Raw genomic sequence first — 17,912 nt, 5'->3', positions numbered from 1 at the left:
TTCGTCTAGCGAGTTTTTCGTCTTGCGAGGCATTCGTCTTGCGGGGCACCACTGTAATAATCCTAATAACATCTTTTGTCTTCAGAATTGACGGGTAAATCTCAGTCTAACTGGAGCTCAAACAAAGGTAGTAGGGGAACTTCCATTATTGTTAGCAGGCAGGTCTGGTTCTGGAGTTGGGTGGCCTAACAGTGAGGGGGGGGGTGCTATTAAAGCCACGTAAAAAACAACGACCTACTTGATGTTTAGAACATTTGATGTTTCTCAATCCTCTCCCTGGAGGAAAAAAGATTCAGTTACATTAAAAGGCAGCCGTGGCTTCCCCCCACCCTGCCCCAGTGTTGGGAGCAATAGCCCTCAGCAGCTTGTGTAGATGTTGGAAGGTTTATAAGAAGTAGGTGCTGAGAGAGATGGGGAGAAACAATCTCTATTCAACTACAAAAGCCCTCACAGCATCCACCAGGCTTTGGCCAACAATCACAAGAAAGCATCACACCATTCCTTCAGGCAGCCATAACAGTCTCTGGATTGCTTGGCGTTGGCACCGCATGTGTCCTTCAGCCACTCGCGGAAGAGGTCCTTCAGCACTAAGAACTGTCCCAGAACCACGTACGCCTTGTCAAAGCCTTTGTCTTCCAGCTTCCTGCCAAGTACATCTCCAATGCCAGCTAAAGTACCAAGAGACTTGTCCCCCATGGGCTCAGCCATGAAGTCCTGATGCTTCTGACTGGTGGTCATGTTGCCTGCAGCTCTGCCTGCTCTCTCGCCTCAACCACTGCTCCCATCAAAGGGTGCTGAGAGTTGTTAGAAGACCCACTAGTCTCTTCACAGAGCTACAATTCCCAGAGTTCCCTGTGAAGAGGGATTGATAAACTGCTCTGGGAGCAGAAAAGGGGTTCTCAGCTGTAATGGGTATGGGGTTGCTCATGCGTAAGTTGCTGCCTCTCCTGGTTATGTTGCCTTGTTAAACTTTTCTGTCTGCATAGCCCTTCAATTCGTGGCTGCCTCAGTCGCTAGCAGAATCCGTCAGTGGGCGTTTCTTAAATCTTTTCCAACATAAAAGTTGTTTGACACCCAGTCTCCTCCTACTCTCTCTGCGCGGAAGTCTTCTGTGCAGGGTGGGCGTGGGTAGCGGAGGACCCGTGCTCTCCCCGCTGGTGTCCGGTGAAGAGTCCTGGAGCCCTCTCGCCGATTCCCCCATCAGCCCCTCTATATCCCTGGTGTTGCGCTGATTTGCTTCCCCATCTGCGGAGCTGCATCTCTCCCTGCTGGGCCCTTCTCCAGCATCATTTAAGAGCCTTCCCTCCGCCTCTAGCTCCGATGTCAGTTCCCTGACATCAGCCCTCTTAGCAAATCAGTTCCCAGGATTCTTTGAGGGAAGCCATGACTATTTAAAACAATAGTGTTTTAAGTGTGTTTTGTGAATGTGGCCAGTATACAGGTGAAACTCGGAAAATTAGAATATTGTGGAGAAGTTCATTTATTTCAGGAATTCAGCTTAAAAGGTGAGAGCTGGACCATAAAGAAGGCTGATCGCTGAAGAATGGATGCTTTTGAATTCTGGTGCTGGAGGAGACTCTTGAGAGTCCCATGGACTGCAAGAGGATCCAACCTCTCCATTCTGAAGGAAATCAGCCCTGAGTGCTCACTGGAAGGACAGATCCTGAAGCTGAGGCTCCAATACTTTGGCCACCTCATGAGAAGAGAGGACTCCCTGGAAAAGACCCTGATGTTGGGAAAGATGGAGAGCACAAGGAGAAGGGGACGACAGAGAACGAGATGGTTGGACAGTGTTCTCGAAGCTACCAGCATGAGTTTGACCAAACTGCGGGAGGCAGTGGAGGACAGAAGTGCCTGGCGTGCTCTGGTCCAGGGGGTCACGAAGAGTCGGACACGACTAAACGACTAAACAACAACAATATATGAGATAGACTCATGACATGCAAAGCAAGATATGTCAAGCCTTTATTAGTTATCATTGTGATGATTAGAATATTAAATGAAATCAGCAAAATAAGGACTGCAAATAGAGCAAATCTCTTTTCTGATAAGAACAGCTTTTGCATCTCATTTGGAAACCAAGGACCCAGAGTCTGGAGGAAGAACGGGGAGGGACACAATGCCAGATGCTTGAAGTCCAGTGTGAAGTTTCCACAGTCTGTGTTGATTTGGGGAGCCATGTCATCAGCTGGTGTTGGTCCACTGTGCTTCATTAAGTCCAGGGTCAATGCAGCCGTCTACCAGGAGATTTTGGAGCACTTCATTCTTCATGGGGATGCTGACTTCATTTTCCAGCAGGAATTGGCACCTGCCCACACTGCCAAAAATACCAAAACCTGGTTCAATGCCCATGGGATTACTGTGCTTGATTGGCCAGCTAATTCGCCTGACCTGAACCCCATAGAGAATCTATGGGGCACTGCCAAGAGACAGATGAGAGACATAAGACCGAGCAATGCAGAAGAGCTGAAGGCTGCTATTGAAGCATCCTGGTCTTTCATAACACCTCAGCAGTGCCACAGGCTGATAGGCAGTAATTGATGCAAAAGGGGCCCAAACCAAGTACTAAGTACATATGCATGCTTCTACTTCTCAGAGGTCCAATATGGCTCTATTTGCAGTCCTTGTTTTTCTGATTTTATTTAATATTCTAATTTCCTGAGATTGTTAATTTGGGGTTTTCATCAGCTGTACGCCATGATCATCACAATTATAACAAATAAAGGCTTGACATATCTCGCTTTGCATGTCATGAGTCTATCTCATATATTAGTTTCACCTTTTAAGTTGAATTACTGAAATAAATGAACTTTCCCACGATATTCTAATTTCCGAGTTTCACCTGTATATAAGGAGGCAGCATCAAAATCTGTCTCCTGCATGTGGTTCTGAAAAATGTTTTGACACCGAAATGCATGAAAGATGCTGGCCTAAAAAAAAAAAAGAAGACACTAGCTTCATGGTACTGTTAGGTGCCATGCAGGGTGCTTTGAAACATTTCACACACATCCACAATTTCTATAAAATACATTCTGCTTTATTAGTTACATACACAGACTGTTCATCTGTACTTATATAATGTTATCAGATGCGCAATCTCAAACTGGATTTAATGAACATCTGCCATAGAATACTTTGCTAGAAGAGAGAGACAAGTCTGAAAATATATTGAAAGGCACCATTGTTTATTGGGCACAGTGGGGTATACAGCACCAGCAACACAATTCTTTAGCAAGTAAAATGAGGCCCCAACTGCACCATGTGTTTAAAGCAATATCACATTGCTTTAAGCAGTCATGATTTCCCCAAAGAATTTTGGGAACTTCAATTTGTTATGGGTGCCGCAGTTGTTAGGAAACCCCTAGTCCTCTGATAGCTACAATTCCCTGAGTGGTTTAACAGTCAATCCTTTTACCATGGGAACTTTGGGAATTGTAACTCTGTGAGGGGAAAAGGGAGTTTCCTAGCAATTCTCAGTACTCTTAACTGAGGTTCACAGGATTCTTTGAGAAGCCATGACTGTTCAAAGGGGGCAACTGGCAAGTTGAAGGCTCAGAGGTGGGAGGAAGCTGGAGGCCTCAAGTACACCCAGACCTTTATTGCAACTTCTCATGAGAACATTGTGGATCTTCACTCTCAAGAGGTACCACACTTCCACCAAAGGCACCCCACTCACAGAACATGCCAAGCAGTACTTGCCTGGGCAAACATGGGTTTGTGGGCTGATGGGAGGGAAGCAAGCAGAGAAACAGAAGCAGGCAGAAGAAAAAGGCTGGAATGTGGCTGCCGCCAAGCATGTATTGCTGAAAACACATGTTAAATGCACATAAGATGCAAATTGCCTGTTTTGCTTTGCTTCCGGTTATACATAAGATAATAATAATAATAATAATAATAAATTTTATTTATATCCTGCCCTCCCCAGCCGAAGCCGGGCTCAGGGCGGCTAACAACACTAAAATAGTGCAACATTATCAAAAACATCATAAGAATTAATTAAAATCAAAAATGATGGCAACCATAAACTAAAGTATTGTAAAGATTGCCAAAGGAGGGAGTCAGGCTGTGCCCTGGCCAAAGGCCTGGTGGAACAGCTCTGTCTTGCAGGCCCTGCGGAAAGATGTCAAGTCCTGCAGGGCCCTTGTCTCTTGTGACAGAGCGTTCCACCAGGTTGGAGCCGCAGCCGAAAAAGCCCTGGCTCTAGTTGAGGCCAGCCTAACCTCTCTGTGGCCTGGGACCTTCAAGATGTTTTTATTTGAGGACCGTAAGTTCCTCTGTGGGGCATACCAGGAGAGGCGGTCCCGTAGATACGAGGGTCCTAGGCCGTGTAGGGCTTTGAAGGTTAAAACCAGCACCTTAAACCTGATCCTGTACTCCACCGGGAGCCAGTGCAGCTGGTATAGCACCGGATGAATGTGATCCCGCAGCGAAGACCCCGTAAGGAGTCTCGCCGCGGCATTCTGCACCCGCTGGAGTTTCTGGGTCAGTCTCAGGGGCAGCCCCACGTAGAGCGAGTTACAATAATCCAGTCTGGAGGTGACCGTCGCGTGGATCACAGTGGCTAGGTCAGGGCGAGAGAGGTAAGGAGCCAACTGCTTAGCTTGGCGGAGATGAAAAAATGCCGCCTTTGTTATAGCTGCAATCTGAGCCTCCATGGAGAGGGAGGTATCGAAGATTACACCCAAACTCTTAACGGACGGTGCTGGCACTAATTGCACCCCCGCAAGAGATGGGAGTTGCCCCCTCAATCCCATATCGTCCCGTCCCAGCCAGAGGACCTCTGTCTTCGAAGGATTTAACTTCAACCGGCTCCCACGTAACCATCCAGCCACAGCTTCCAAGCATCTGATCAGTGTGTCTGGGGCCGAGTCAGGATGGCCATCCATCAACAGATAGAGTTGGGTGTCGTCAGCATACTGATGGCAGCCCAGCCCAAAACTCCGGACAAGCTGGGCGAGGGGGCGCATAAAGATGTTAAAAAGCATCGGGGAGAGAATTGCACCCTGAGGCACTCCACACACCAAGGAGTGGCGGGATGACAGTTCCCCCCCAAGCGCCACCCTCTGTCCCCGACCAGAGAGAAACGAGCGCAGCCATTGAAGGACTGTGCCCTGGATCCCCACATCGGCGAGGCGGTGGTCCAGAAGTTCGTGATCGACCATGTCGAAAGCTGCTGACAGATCTAGAAGAATCAGCAGCCCCGACCAGCCTCGATCCAGCTGTCTACGAAGATCATCTGTTAGGGCGACCAGAGCCGTCTCGGTCCCATGACCAGCGCGGAAGCCGGACTGGAATGGATCCAGAGCCGATGTTTCATCCAGAAACCTACCAAGCTGTTCAGCAACCGCTCTCTCAATCACCTTACCCAGGAATGGAAGATTCGAAACTGGGCGGTAATTGGATAGATCTAAGGGATCTAATGATGTTTTCTTTAAGAGCGGACGCACCACTGCCTCCTTCAGTTCCCCTGGGAATGTCCCGGTGCCAAGGGACAAATTGATGATATCCCCCAGGGGGGCCCGCACCTCGTCTGGACACGCTCTAATCAGCCAAGACGGCCACGGGTCGAGAGGACAAGTGGTGGGCTTTCCAGCTCGGAGGAGTCTGTCCACATCGGCTGGGGATATCCGGTCAAAGTGGTCCAATACTGGACCCGAGGACAGTCGAGGGGCCTCCAGTTCCTTTATTGTATCCAAATTGGCAGGGAGGTCATGGCGGAGCGACAGGACCTTCTCCGCAAAAAAGCTCGCAAATGCCTCACAGCTGTGTGTCGAATTGTTATTTAAATTTGGCTGTCCTTTGAGGGACGTTAAAGACCGAATTATACTAAATAATTGTGCCGGGCGAGAGCTAGCGGATGCAATGGAGGCCGAGAAGTAAGACTTCTTAGCGGCCTTCACTGCCATCTCGTAGGTTTTCATAAAAATCCTATAAGATGTTCTTGAGGCTCCGTCACGGGCACCCCGCCATACTCTAGCCGTCTGAGGTCCCGCTTCATTTTCTGGAGCTCCTCAGTAAACCAGGGAGCCCGGTTTCTGCGGGGTCGCAGAGGGCGCTTAGGTGCGATCTCATTGATGGCTGCCAGGAGCTGGGTATTCCAGCCCTCAACAAGCTCAGTCAATGAGTCGCCAGGGGGAGAAAGGTCCCGCAAGGCTTGACGGAATCTATCCGGGTCCATCAGCCTCCACGGGCGAGCCCAAATCGGCGCACCACCTAAGCAGGGTGGGGGTGGAACGTCAATCCTGGCTTTCAGAGCGTAGTGATCAGACCATGGCACCTTCATCGAAGGAAACATGATCACATCTATACCGACGCCAAAGATCAGATCCAGCGTGTGGCCTGCTTGATGTGTGGGGCCCGAAACAAACTGGGAGAGCCCTAGTGTCGCCATGGAAGACACCAGGTCCAGAGCCTGTGAGGAGGGAGTGGCATCGGCATGGATGTTGAAGTCCCCCAATACCAATAGGTTGGGGAACTCCAAGGTCCAGCCGGCCACCGCCTCCAGCAGGCCTGACAGGGTGGCTGCTGGTGCGCTAGGTGGCCGGTACACCAGCCAGACAGCCAAGCTCACCTTGGAGCCCCACACTAGGCCAACACATTCAATGCCGGGGATCGATGGCGGTGGTAGAGCCCTGAAAGAACAATCTTCCCGGATTAATAGTGCCACCCCTCCCCCGCGGCCCACAGTCCGTGACTGGTGGAGGACGGAGAAACCCGGGGGCGCCATCTCTCGTAAGGTAACAGTATCCCCTTCGCGCACCCAGGTCTCCGTCACACAAGCCAGGTCGACCCCCTGCGAGATGATGAAATCTCGTGGTTTTGTTGCCTATAGACCTGGCATTGCACAACACCAGTGACGGAGGTGAGTAATCCTTGCTCACCCTACCCTCGTCTCTCGGGATGGGGCGCAGATTGGAAGGGGTACGAGCATATCCGTATCTCGATCCCCTTCGCCTATGACATCTGCCCCCACCGCCATACCTCCCTCGCCCCTCCACGGTAGCAATCCCAGGCCTCATACTCTAAGCCAAGATCTAAGCCAAGATTAGCCACACTAGAAGAGACTGGTTTCCTCCCATCTATATAAAATGAAAGTTTAAGTCTCCTAAAGCTGAGAGCACACCGATACTAGTTAGGGCAGAGGTGGGGAAATCTGTGGCCTTGCAGATGTTGGGACTCCAGCTCCCATCAGTCCTAAGCACCACGGCCCCTGGTCAGAAATGATGGGAACTTTTGTGCAGCAGTACCTGGTGGGCCCAAAGGTTCCCCATCCCTGTACTCTAGTATGAGCATCTTGCCTGTAAAGGGATGATTCAGAGGTTGGAAGCTGCTTGCACCTAGCTCAGTTACCTGCCATCTACTATAGACTTTCACCTTTTCAAGTGACTTAGTGTATAGTGAAATGTTAAAAACACATAAAACACAACAACATAGACCTGGGGAAGCCATTTGACTGTGACATTTAAACTATGACACAGTTTGTTTGCTTCATGCTAAAGACAGACTGCATGCGGAAATTCTGTAATAACCTTGCATCTCACTTTATAAAGTTACTAACTTTACTTGCACAGTATTATTCATTTGGGGCATGTAGTGATCTTGGATGAAAAGAATCACCCACACTCAAAGCAATTTACAAAAAAAAGACAACTTGAAGGAAATGGCTATCTAAATTCTACTCTTTTGTTGCCTCCAAAGTCAATTTTTGCAGAAGTCTAAAGCAGAAAAGTGGGTATGATTTTTATATGCAGGGACTGAAAGCCAAGCCTGCTCAAGAAGGGTTGCACATGCCTTTTAAAGAAATTATGCCAAAGAAGTCAATCCAGAATATTTCCATTACTGGTAATGGAGGTATAGACCTTCAGTCTTAAGTGTTTTATTTCAATTAGGACTCAATGAATGCGGTTGCAGGGAAGAGCTTAGGCAAATTATTTTTAAAAAGCCTCTCTTACTATATGCTAAGCAACATAACAACATATTAAATGACCAACAGTTAAATGATACACTGCTTTCATTTTTAGCTTCCAATAAACTTGCCCAAAGGGCTACTGTAGATGGGGGTAGCCAATTGGAGACCCTCTCCGGATGTTGTGAACTCCCAACTCCCATCAGCCCTAGCCAAAATTCACATGAGGCTTGAACAGCAAAACTCTGGGAGGAGTGCCAATAATAATAATTCTCCTCTGTCCACCCCTTGGCCCAGGTCGTTTGATTCACAAAAGAACTTTTTACACAGTGTTCATAAGAACCAATCAGATTTCCTCTGAGCATTTCAAAACCCCAACGTGGGACAAAGTCAGATCAGAAGAAATTCTTTTAACGACAAAGAAACTATTTCCTACTTGAGCATGCATATGTAGTTCAGAGTAAATAAAATAGGAATAAAAGGAGGAATGCATTCAGCAAAACCCTAGAGGTCGTAAACAGGAGAGGCAGGATGGCAGTATTTACTATCTTCTCGTGAACTCTCTTCCTGGCCCTTAAGATCTATCTAAAAATTAAACTACATCAAAGCTACCTTCTATCTTTATGACCCAGGATGCCTGATGAACAACTGGCCTGTGTATTTAGAATGTTTATACGTGCCTGTCAGGCGTAGAGAAAGCAAATGGCAGAGGTGGAGAGGCTTGTGGGATTCGATCAGAAATTATTGTCAATGAATCAACCCCCGTCAACGCGATGCTTTCATCGCAGACACAAATGGCTTGCTCCATATTTCATAATTCCTCATAGCAATCCCACCTGACCCCCACACTCTGGATATTTGCACCCCTACATCTCACCGCTTTTTATTTTTAAATTTTTTTATTTGTTTTTGTTTTTTGTAAGAAGAGCTTAAGATAGTAGAGGTTAAGGTAATAGATGTACTGTGTTCTCTTCATGTTCATGTATGTGTTCTTGTATCACATAACGATGTCTAGCAGACATTCCTAAAGGAGTGCTCGACAACCTCTGCCTATTCTTTTCTAAAATTGAGTGACTAGGCAAGACCAAAGTCAGTCTGCTGCGGCAGCACTGAGCATCAGATAAATTGGCGGGAATGTAGTTATAACTTCTTTGATTACACGTGAAAAACCAATCATCTGGCAAGCTAACATGAGCATAATTAAAAATAATCTGCTGAACATGTGAGCAATTCCAAGTTGGCCATCCTGCGTCCAGACAGCAAGTTGCTTTCTTACTGCAATTCCCAATCTGAACACAAGAGGTGTCTGGTGGTGCTGCAACTCTAGGTGTGTATAATGCTATCGCATCCAGAGGTAACTTTTGTGTCACCTTTTCCCAGTCATGGAGATTGGTATAACCAATGATACCTTCAGGAATCCATTTAGAAAACCACTTTCCCATGTGTGTGGCATGTGCCATATGAAAGGGTTGTGTACAAACAGGGAGTATACAATTTCCTAAGGTAGTGTGCATATCATATGCTTCACTCAGACAAAAATGAGAGACGTTAGCCACTTTAGCGAAACGCATCCACAAATTATAGTTATGACTAGAAGAAGTGCCAGGGGGAAGATAGATACACTGAGTACTTGGTATCAAGAAAACAAATAATACACATGTTAAAATCAGCATAGAGTTCATATTTAGCTGAGTAATCAAGGCTACTAAAAAAGTCCCTGATGCTTCTGGAACATCATGATGCTGAAGTTGTGAAAAGATAAAGTGCGAGACTGGCTTCATTACTATCAGATAATGGAGGCATATAATTTGGATAAGAAAATTGGCTTCCAGGTGGAAAAATCAAAATTAGAAACAGAACTGTTAAAACCCAAAACTAAGATTTTGTCAAAGATGTATAACTTGCTGTTGAAATGGAATACTCAGGATGAAACGGTGAAATCTGCTATGATTAAATGGGCACAAGATGTTGGACATAACATTATGTTTCCTGACTGGGAACAGTTATGGACCACAGGTATGAAGTTTACGGCATGTAATGCTTTAAGAGAGAATATTACGAAAATGATATACAGGTGGTACATGACACCAGTCAAGCTTGCAAAAATCTATCATTTGCCTGACAATAAATGTTGGAAATGTAAAGAAACTGAGGGTACATTCTTTCACCTTTGGTGGACGTGCCCAAGGATTAAGGCTTTCTGGGAGATGATCTATAACGAAATGAAAAAGGTATTTAAATATACCTTCCTGAAGAAACCAGAGGCCTTTCTCCTGGGCATCGTCAGCCAATTGGTACCAAAGAAGGATAGAACTTTTTTTATGTATGCCACAACAGCAGCAAGAATACTCATTGCAAAGTATTGGAAGACACAAGATCTACCCACCCTGGAAGAATGGCAAATGAAGGTGATGGACTATATGGAACTGGCGGAAATGACTGGCAGAATCCGAGACCAGGGAAAAGAGTCGGTGGAAGAAGATTGGAAGAAATTTAAAGACTATTTACAGAAATATTGTAAAATTAATGAATGTTAGAATGATGTTGGATAGAAATTAAGGGGTTTTCAGCTGTAATATTATAAAGGAATATGAAAAATGGATTATTAATAGGTAAAAATTTAATGTTACAATAGCTTAAGATTAAAGACTAGGATAAACAAAGAGGGTAAGGATTTGCTGAACCAACAAACTGAACTGGAATACAAAAAAGGGAGGTGTGAGAGGTCCGGGAAATAAGCTAATGAAAAATAAGTAATGGAAAGAATGAGTTGTTTTTAACTATTTTTATTTTGTATTTTCTTACTTTTTATTTTTATTTTGTAATACTTTGAAAATCTTAATAAATATCTGTCAGGGGTTCAGAAGCAGAGACGCAGAGAAGGGAGGAGACAGAGAGCGAGGGGGAGGAATACGAAGGAAAGATGAGTGGGGATGACGAACCGAGATCACCGAGCTTATCCAGTGAGTCCGAGGATTCCCAGAAGGGAGCGCCAGCGGTCAGAGCAAGGGGGGAAAGCAGGGGGACACCCCAGGAAGAAGGGTCCAGAGAGGAATCAGAGAGCAGCAGTTGGAGATCGGGACCCACGTACCCAGCCGGGAGCAGCGGGGAGAAAGGGGACCAGATATCGGGTTCCGGAGGCTTTCAGAAGGAGGGAGGGCATGAGTCAGGAGTAGTCACGCCCACCTCGGGGAGCGACGAAACGATCAAGAGGAAGGTTGAGAGTTGGGCGCGCGCGCCAAGTTCAAATGTAGCGGAAGCTGGCGCAGTAAGCAGCCCAGAGAGTGAACCAGGTCCCAAAGCCCGCCGCAAGGAGGCGGAAGGGTCAGGGGGGTCCGCGTCAGAAGAGAGTAGGAAAAAGGAGACCCCGGGGGGCAGAAGGACCCAGAGACGGAGGGAAAGGCGCAGGAGGTGGAGCAAGGCTAGGGTATTAAGCTGGTGTGCTAGAGGCGGAGACTCAGACGGGTCTTCGCCGGTCTGACCTAGAAGAAGTAGGGCTGCATATTGCAGTTTGGAAATGGAAGCTGTAATCCAATAAAGACTCTTTTAACCTGAACGCTGGCTAACGTGGTCCTATGTGAGCTGGGACTGAGTGGCAGCCCTGACAGTAAGACCCGTCTCATTTAAGCTTCGGACACCTGATACCTCGCAGCGGAGGCAGAAGCAGCGAGAGGAGGAGATTGGTGTTTGGGAGCGAGCTCACAACGGTTGGCAGAGATGACGGAAGCAGAGAAAATTTCAGCGCTGCAACAGGCAGTGACCCAATTGAACGCGGAGGTACAGGCATCCAAGAAAAGGGAGGAGGATGCGGCAGCCGCCTACAGAGATCTCCACGCCAGGTTTGAAGCATTGGTTAAGCATGGGCAGCCAGGACCCAGACCGGAGGGGGTTGGGTTGGCACGGAGAGCAGGAGGGCTTGTGGCTCACTTCGATGGGAATTTACAACAGTACCCCAATTTTCGAGCAGACGTAATGTGCGCACTGCAACTGCTGGCAAAAGACTTTAGAGATGAGGAAGAGAAAGTGGGGTTTATACTATCCCATTTGCATGGGGATGCTAAAGCGTGGCTACGCAATTTGTGGAGGGATAAAGATCCGGCGCTTCAGAGTGCAGATGCCTTTATCAAAGCGATGGATGCGTGCTTTTTATCTACCATTGACGTGGATCTTGCCCGACGGGAGATTCATGGACTGGAACAAGGGAGGGCGAGCGTACGGCAGTATCACGCCCGCTTTTTTGCGCTGGTCAGTGCCTTAGAATGGGACCGGGATTCGCCCCCAGTCAGAGACCTATTCTGGGAGGGTCTGAGCAGTGCTGTTAAAGACGAAATTGCGAGGGGGGAGAGGCCCCGGAGCACGCAGGAGGTGGTCCAAAGGGCGCTGACTGTGGGGGTGAGGCTGGAAGAACGTCCATGGTGCAGAGACGAAGGACGTGGAGGGCGCGAAGCAGCGAGAAGTTTCTCTTTCGTTCCCAGGGAAGCTGCGCGTGCGCAATCCACACCTCCGCCAGGAGGGGGAGTGGAACCTATGGAGGTGGGAGGCGCCAGGGCTCAGTCAGCTACCAGAGCCCCTGCACCGGCGGCAGTCAAGACTAAACCTCCTAGAGGGACCCGGAAGTGTTACATATGCGACAGCTCTCAACACTTGGCGAAAGAGTGTCCCCAGAGGAGCTCCAAGCACACTGCAGCCTCCGCAACGGTGAAAGCGGCCACGCAACACAGCGAACCCCAGCAGGGAAACGATGATGTCTGGCTGGAGACAGAGGCACTGGGGCCCAGCCAGACGCATCACTGAAGCAGTCCCCAGCGATCTTGCAACCCACGGACCCCCTCCCACCCAAACCAGTAGTGCAGCTCACAGCATCTCTCCAGCTACCCGATGGCGTCACTATCGAAGTGCCGCTTTCTGTGGATTCTGGAAGCAACGCAGACTTTATAGCGCAGGATTTTGTGGAGCAGCACGCTATACAGCTATTACCTGCCACTCTGCCCCTGCAAGTCGTCACAGTGGATGGCAGAGAGTTGCTGGGGGGGCAGGTGGTGAAGCAGACGCCGCCAATGGTGATGCGCCTTGGTAACCACAGGGAAGTCATCAGTTTTAATGTCACCCGACTGTCGGACACACCCATTGTGTTGGGCATGAGTTGGCTGGACAGGCACAGTCCGACACTGGCTTGGTACCAGCGACAGCTGATCTTCGGCTCCTCTTACTGCGCAGAACACTGCATCCTGCCCAGACAGGAGGGAGAGGAGGAGGAATCACAACTGCAGTTGGGAACGTTGCAAGCAGTCCCCCACAAATACGCAGACTTTCTGGAGGTCTTCTGCGAGAAGGAGGCAGACAAGCTACCACCGCACAGGCAATATGACTGCAAGATTGACCTCCTACCAGGGGCGACGCTACCGAAAGGGAAGCTGTATTCCATGTCTGAGGACGAACTACAGGAACTCAAACAGTTCATAGATCACAATTTGGAGCGCGGTTTCATCCGGGAGTCCAGGGCAGTAGGGGGCAGTCCTGTTTTCTTCGTGAAGAAGAAGGACACGCCCCAAAAAAGACTGGTGGTGGATTTTCGCCTCTTGAACAAGATGACCAAGCCCTCTGATTTCCCCATGCCCAGGATTGACGACCTACTGGCGACGGTGCACAAGGGACGCGTGTTCACCAAGTTGGACCTGCGAGTGGCGTACAATCTCATCCGCATGAGGGAGGGCGATGAGTGGAAGACAGCCATGTTCACGCCTCTGGGCACCTACGAATACAGAGTGATGCCGTTTGGATTGCAAAACGGTTCTCACTGTTTTCAAGCTTTCATGCATCATGTGTTGGCGGGACTCCTCTACAAGAAGTGCGTCTGCTTTCTGGATGACATCCTGATATTCTCCGAATCGCAGCAAGCGCATGACCAAGACGTTCGGGAGGTGCTGGAGAGGTTGCAGCAGCATAGACTGTACGCCAAACTGGAGAAGTGCCAGTTCGACACGAAGGAGGTGGATTTCTTGGGTTACAAGTTGTCGGACAAGGGGCTAGCCATGGACAGCGCCAAGGTTCGCGCGGTGTTGGATTGGAAGAGCCCGCGCAACCGGAAGGAGGTCCAGCGGTTTGTCGGCTTCGCCAACTTCTATCGCAAGTTTATCAAGGGGTTCGCGATGCAGACGGCGGCTATTACGGACACGCTAAGCTCCAAGAAAAAGAAATTCATCTGGACGGAGCAGGCGGAGCAGTCCTTTCAGGCACTCAAGCGTCTCTTCGCGTCGGAAGAGCAACTGCTGCATATCGACCCCAGCAGACCGATGCGGGTAGAGACAGACGCGTCCGATAGAGCAGTGGGAGCTGTCCTGCTGCAGAGGGACCCACAGGGGGTCTGGAGGCCGGGAGCGTTCTACTCCAGAAAGCTCAGCAAGTCGGAGCAGAACTACACCATCTGGGACAGGGAGTTGCTTGCCATTCATGCAGCTTTCAAGGCGTGGAGACACTTCCTGATCGGCGCCAAGCACACGGTGCAGGTCTGCACGGACCACAAGAATCTGGAGCACTGGCGCACGGCGAAGTTCCTGAACCAGAGGCAGATACGTTGGGCGGAGTTCTTTGCTGACTTCGATTTCCGAATAGAGTACGTCCCAGGCGACACCAACATCATGGCGGATGCACTGTCCCGAAAACCGCAATACCTCGAAGAGGCGACGCCAGCGGCAGCCATGCACATCTTCGCGCCAACAGCGTGGGCGTGCGCTTCAGCCACAGTAGACCTGGATGCGGTGCGGCGGGCGTTGCAGGACGACTCATTCGCGCAGGCGAAGATGGCCGAGGTGCACAAGGGCACGGCGAAGAGCGACGAGTTCCAGATACGAGACGGCTTGCTCTTACGTAAAGGGGCCATCTACGTGCCGGGAGACGAACTTCGCGCCAAGGTACTGCAGCAGTTGCACGACGCACCCACGGCCGGGCACTTTGGCACAGAAAAAACGGTGGAATTAGTCGCAAGGGACTTTTGGTGGCCCAGACTGAGAGGGGAAGTCGCGGACTACGTCGCGAGGTGCGACACCTGCCAGAGGGCCAAACCGGTGCACAAACCACCGGCGGGACTGCTGGAACCGCTGCAAACGCCGTTTGAACCGTGGGAGAGGGTGGCCCTGGACTTTGTCACGGATCTACCCAGCTCGAGAGGCAAGACAGCTGTACTAGTGGTGGTGGACTTGTTCACCAAGATGGCACATTTCATACCGTGTGCGAAGGTGGCCACGGCAGAACAAACAGCCAAACTGTTCATAGATCACGTGTTCAAAGTGCACGGGCTGCCGCGGTCTATACTGTCCGACCGCGGCCGCCAGTTCATCTCGAATTTCTGGCAGAAGCTGATGGGCTTCCTGAACGTCAAGATCAACCTGACATCAGCGAGACACCCGCAGACCAACGGGCAAGCGGAGAGGGTCAATGCCATCATGCAGCAGTACCTGAGATGCTATGCCAATCAACAGCCTGCGACGTGGGTGGATTACCTGCCGCTCGCCGAGTTCGCCTACAACAACACGAAGCACGTGTCCACAGGGGTGACGCCGTTCTTCGCCAACAATGGGAGGAATCCCAGAACCTTCCCGGGACTGGACAGAGTGGGGGAAGGGGAACCGCAGACGGCGGACGCTTTCGCGTCTGAGTTGCAGGAGGTCCACGATCAACTCCGACGGCAGCTGGAGCTAGCGAAGCACGCATACAAGGTGCAAGCTGACAAGCACAGGCGGGTTGGCGAAGAGATACGAGTGGGAGACTGGGTCTGGTTGGCAGCCCACGCAGTGCCGACCAGATCGTTAGCCAAGAAGAAGTTGGGGCACAAGCAACTCGGTCCATACCAAGTCGAAGCGCAGATCAACCCAGTAGCTTTCAGGCTGGTGCTACCGGAGGGTTCCAGGATGCATCCGGTGTTCCACAGGTCGGTGCTCACTCCCTACAGGACACCTCACAGGTTCCAGGAACCAGGAACGGCACCGAGTCCGTCTCAGGAGCGGACGGAGGCGGGGAGATTGCCACAGCAGGACCCCATCAACGAAGTCACGGAGATTTTGGACTCCAGATGGGGGGAAGACGGAGTAGAATACCTCCTAGCCAGAGAGGGCACCCGGGCCAGTGCTAATAGCTGGGTGCCAGACTACGCTTTGGAGGAACCCCTGCTCAAGGACGAGTTTCATGCCCTTTTCCCACACAGACCCATGCCACAGGTGCCACAGGGTTCTGTCTTGGGCCCGGTCTTATTCAACATCTTTATCGACGACTTGGATGATGGACTCAAGGGCATCCTGATCAAATTTGCAGATGACCCCAAACTGGGAGGGGTGGCTAACACCCCAGAGGACAGGATCACACTTCAAAACGACCTTGACAGATTAGAGAACTGGGCAAAAACAAACAAGATGAATTTTAACAGGGAGAAATGTAAAGTATTGCACTTGGGCAAAAAAAATGAGAGGCACAAATACAAGATGGGGGACACCTGGCTTGAGAGCAGTACATGTGAAAAGGATCTAGGAGTCTTGGTGGACCACAAACTTGACATGAGCCAACAGTGTGACGCGGCAGCTAAAAAAGCCAATGCAATTCTGGGCCGCATCAATAGGAGTATAGCATCTAGATCAAGGGAAGTAATAGTGCCACTGTATTCTGCTCTGGTCAGACCTCACCTGGAGTACTGTGTCCAGTTCTGGGCACCACAATTCAAGAAGGACACTGACAAACTGGAACGTGTCCAGAGGAGGGCAACCAAAATGGTCAAAGGCCTGGAAACGATGCCTTATGAGGAACGGCTAAGGGAGCTGGGCATGTTTAGCCTGGAGAAGAGGAGGTTAAGGGGTGATATGATAGCCATGTTCCAATATATCAAAGGATGTCACATAGAGGAGGGAGAAAGGTTGTTTTCTGCTGCTCCAGAGAAGCGGACACGGAGCAATGGATCCAAACTACAAGAAAGAAGATTCCACCTCAACATTAGGAAGAACTTCCTGACAGTAAGAGCTGTTCGACAGTGGAATTTGCTGCCAAGGAGTGTGGTGGAGTCTCCTTCTTTGGAGGTCTTTAAGCAGAGGCTTGACAACCATATGTCAGGAGTGCTCTGATGGTGTTTCCTGCTTGGCAGGGGGTTGGACTCGATGGCCCTTGTGGTCTCTTCCAACTCTTCTATGATTCTATGCCCTCCCAAGAGGATGGTACGGGGTCTGTTTTCCAGCCTACTTAATACCCCCCCATGTGGATTCCTGACCAGATTGCCTCTGCACTCCCTAGAAGGAGGCGTTTCGACTGACCTGGCAACAATTGCAGGTGGGAGTTCCCAGAATTGGGGCAAAAATCAGTGGCCTCCAGAAAGGATACTGGCCCATTATTCTCCAGCCTCATGGAATCGGGGAGAGAAAATCTCTGGGGCAAGGGGGCTGATCTAGAACTTGAACCGCGTAATCAGACTCCAGGCAGTGGTAGAGATTGTTGCTAACACAACAGCCACGGCCCTTAGGTTAATTGCCACGCAATTGGATGAGACACGCGTTTCTCTCAGTCCGCTTAGCGTTGGACTTTCTCCTGGCGCAATATGGCGGCTTTTGTGCAGCGTTAAATCTCACGGGTGGGGCCTGTTGCTTTAACATCTCTGATCATGGTGAAGCCATTCGCAATTTGGCAGCAGGACTTGAAACAGTGGCCCATATTCCTACCGAAACCTGGGAGGGATGGGACATGTCATGGCTTGACTGGTTGCCAAACCTAGGATGGGTAAAAGGCCTGGTTTTGCTGCTGCTTGGCCCACTGTTCATCTTGCTAATTTTTTGCTTTTCTGTACCTTGCCTGCTGCAATGCTTGCATACAATGACACGCAATATGATTTCACGCATGCTTCGCCCCCTTTCGCTTCCCAGATCCAAGATAACCTTGTCCTGGTACATTGACTTGCAACATACTTCCGGGAACAGAGTCAGAGAACGAAAAGCAACATTTCTATGTAAGAATCTGTGAAGGGGGAGAGGGAAGG

The 17,912-nt window shown here is 49.7% G+C and overlaps 1 pseudogene across 1 annotated transcript; it reads right to left on the bottom strand.

Annotated features, from left to right (window-relative positions):
- Window positions 1-215: 215 nt before the first annotated feature.
- Window positions 216-837, bottom strand: LOC308578113 (barrier-to-autointegration factor pseudogene; annotated as a pseudogene). Its single transcript has one exon. The product of its transcript is annotated as a barrier-to-autointegration factor pseudogene (transcript).
- Window positions 838-17,912: the final 17,075 nt, after the last annotated feature.

This window comes from Podarcis bocagei (genome assembly GCF_964188305.1).
Source record: "Podarcis bocagei genome assembly, chromosome: W".
NCBI classification, from domain to species: Eukaryota; Metazoa; Chordata; class Lepidosauria; order Squamata; family Lacertidae; genus Podarcis; species Podarcis bocagei.
This window is presented reverse-complemented; position numbering and strand designations above follow the sequence as displayed.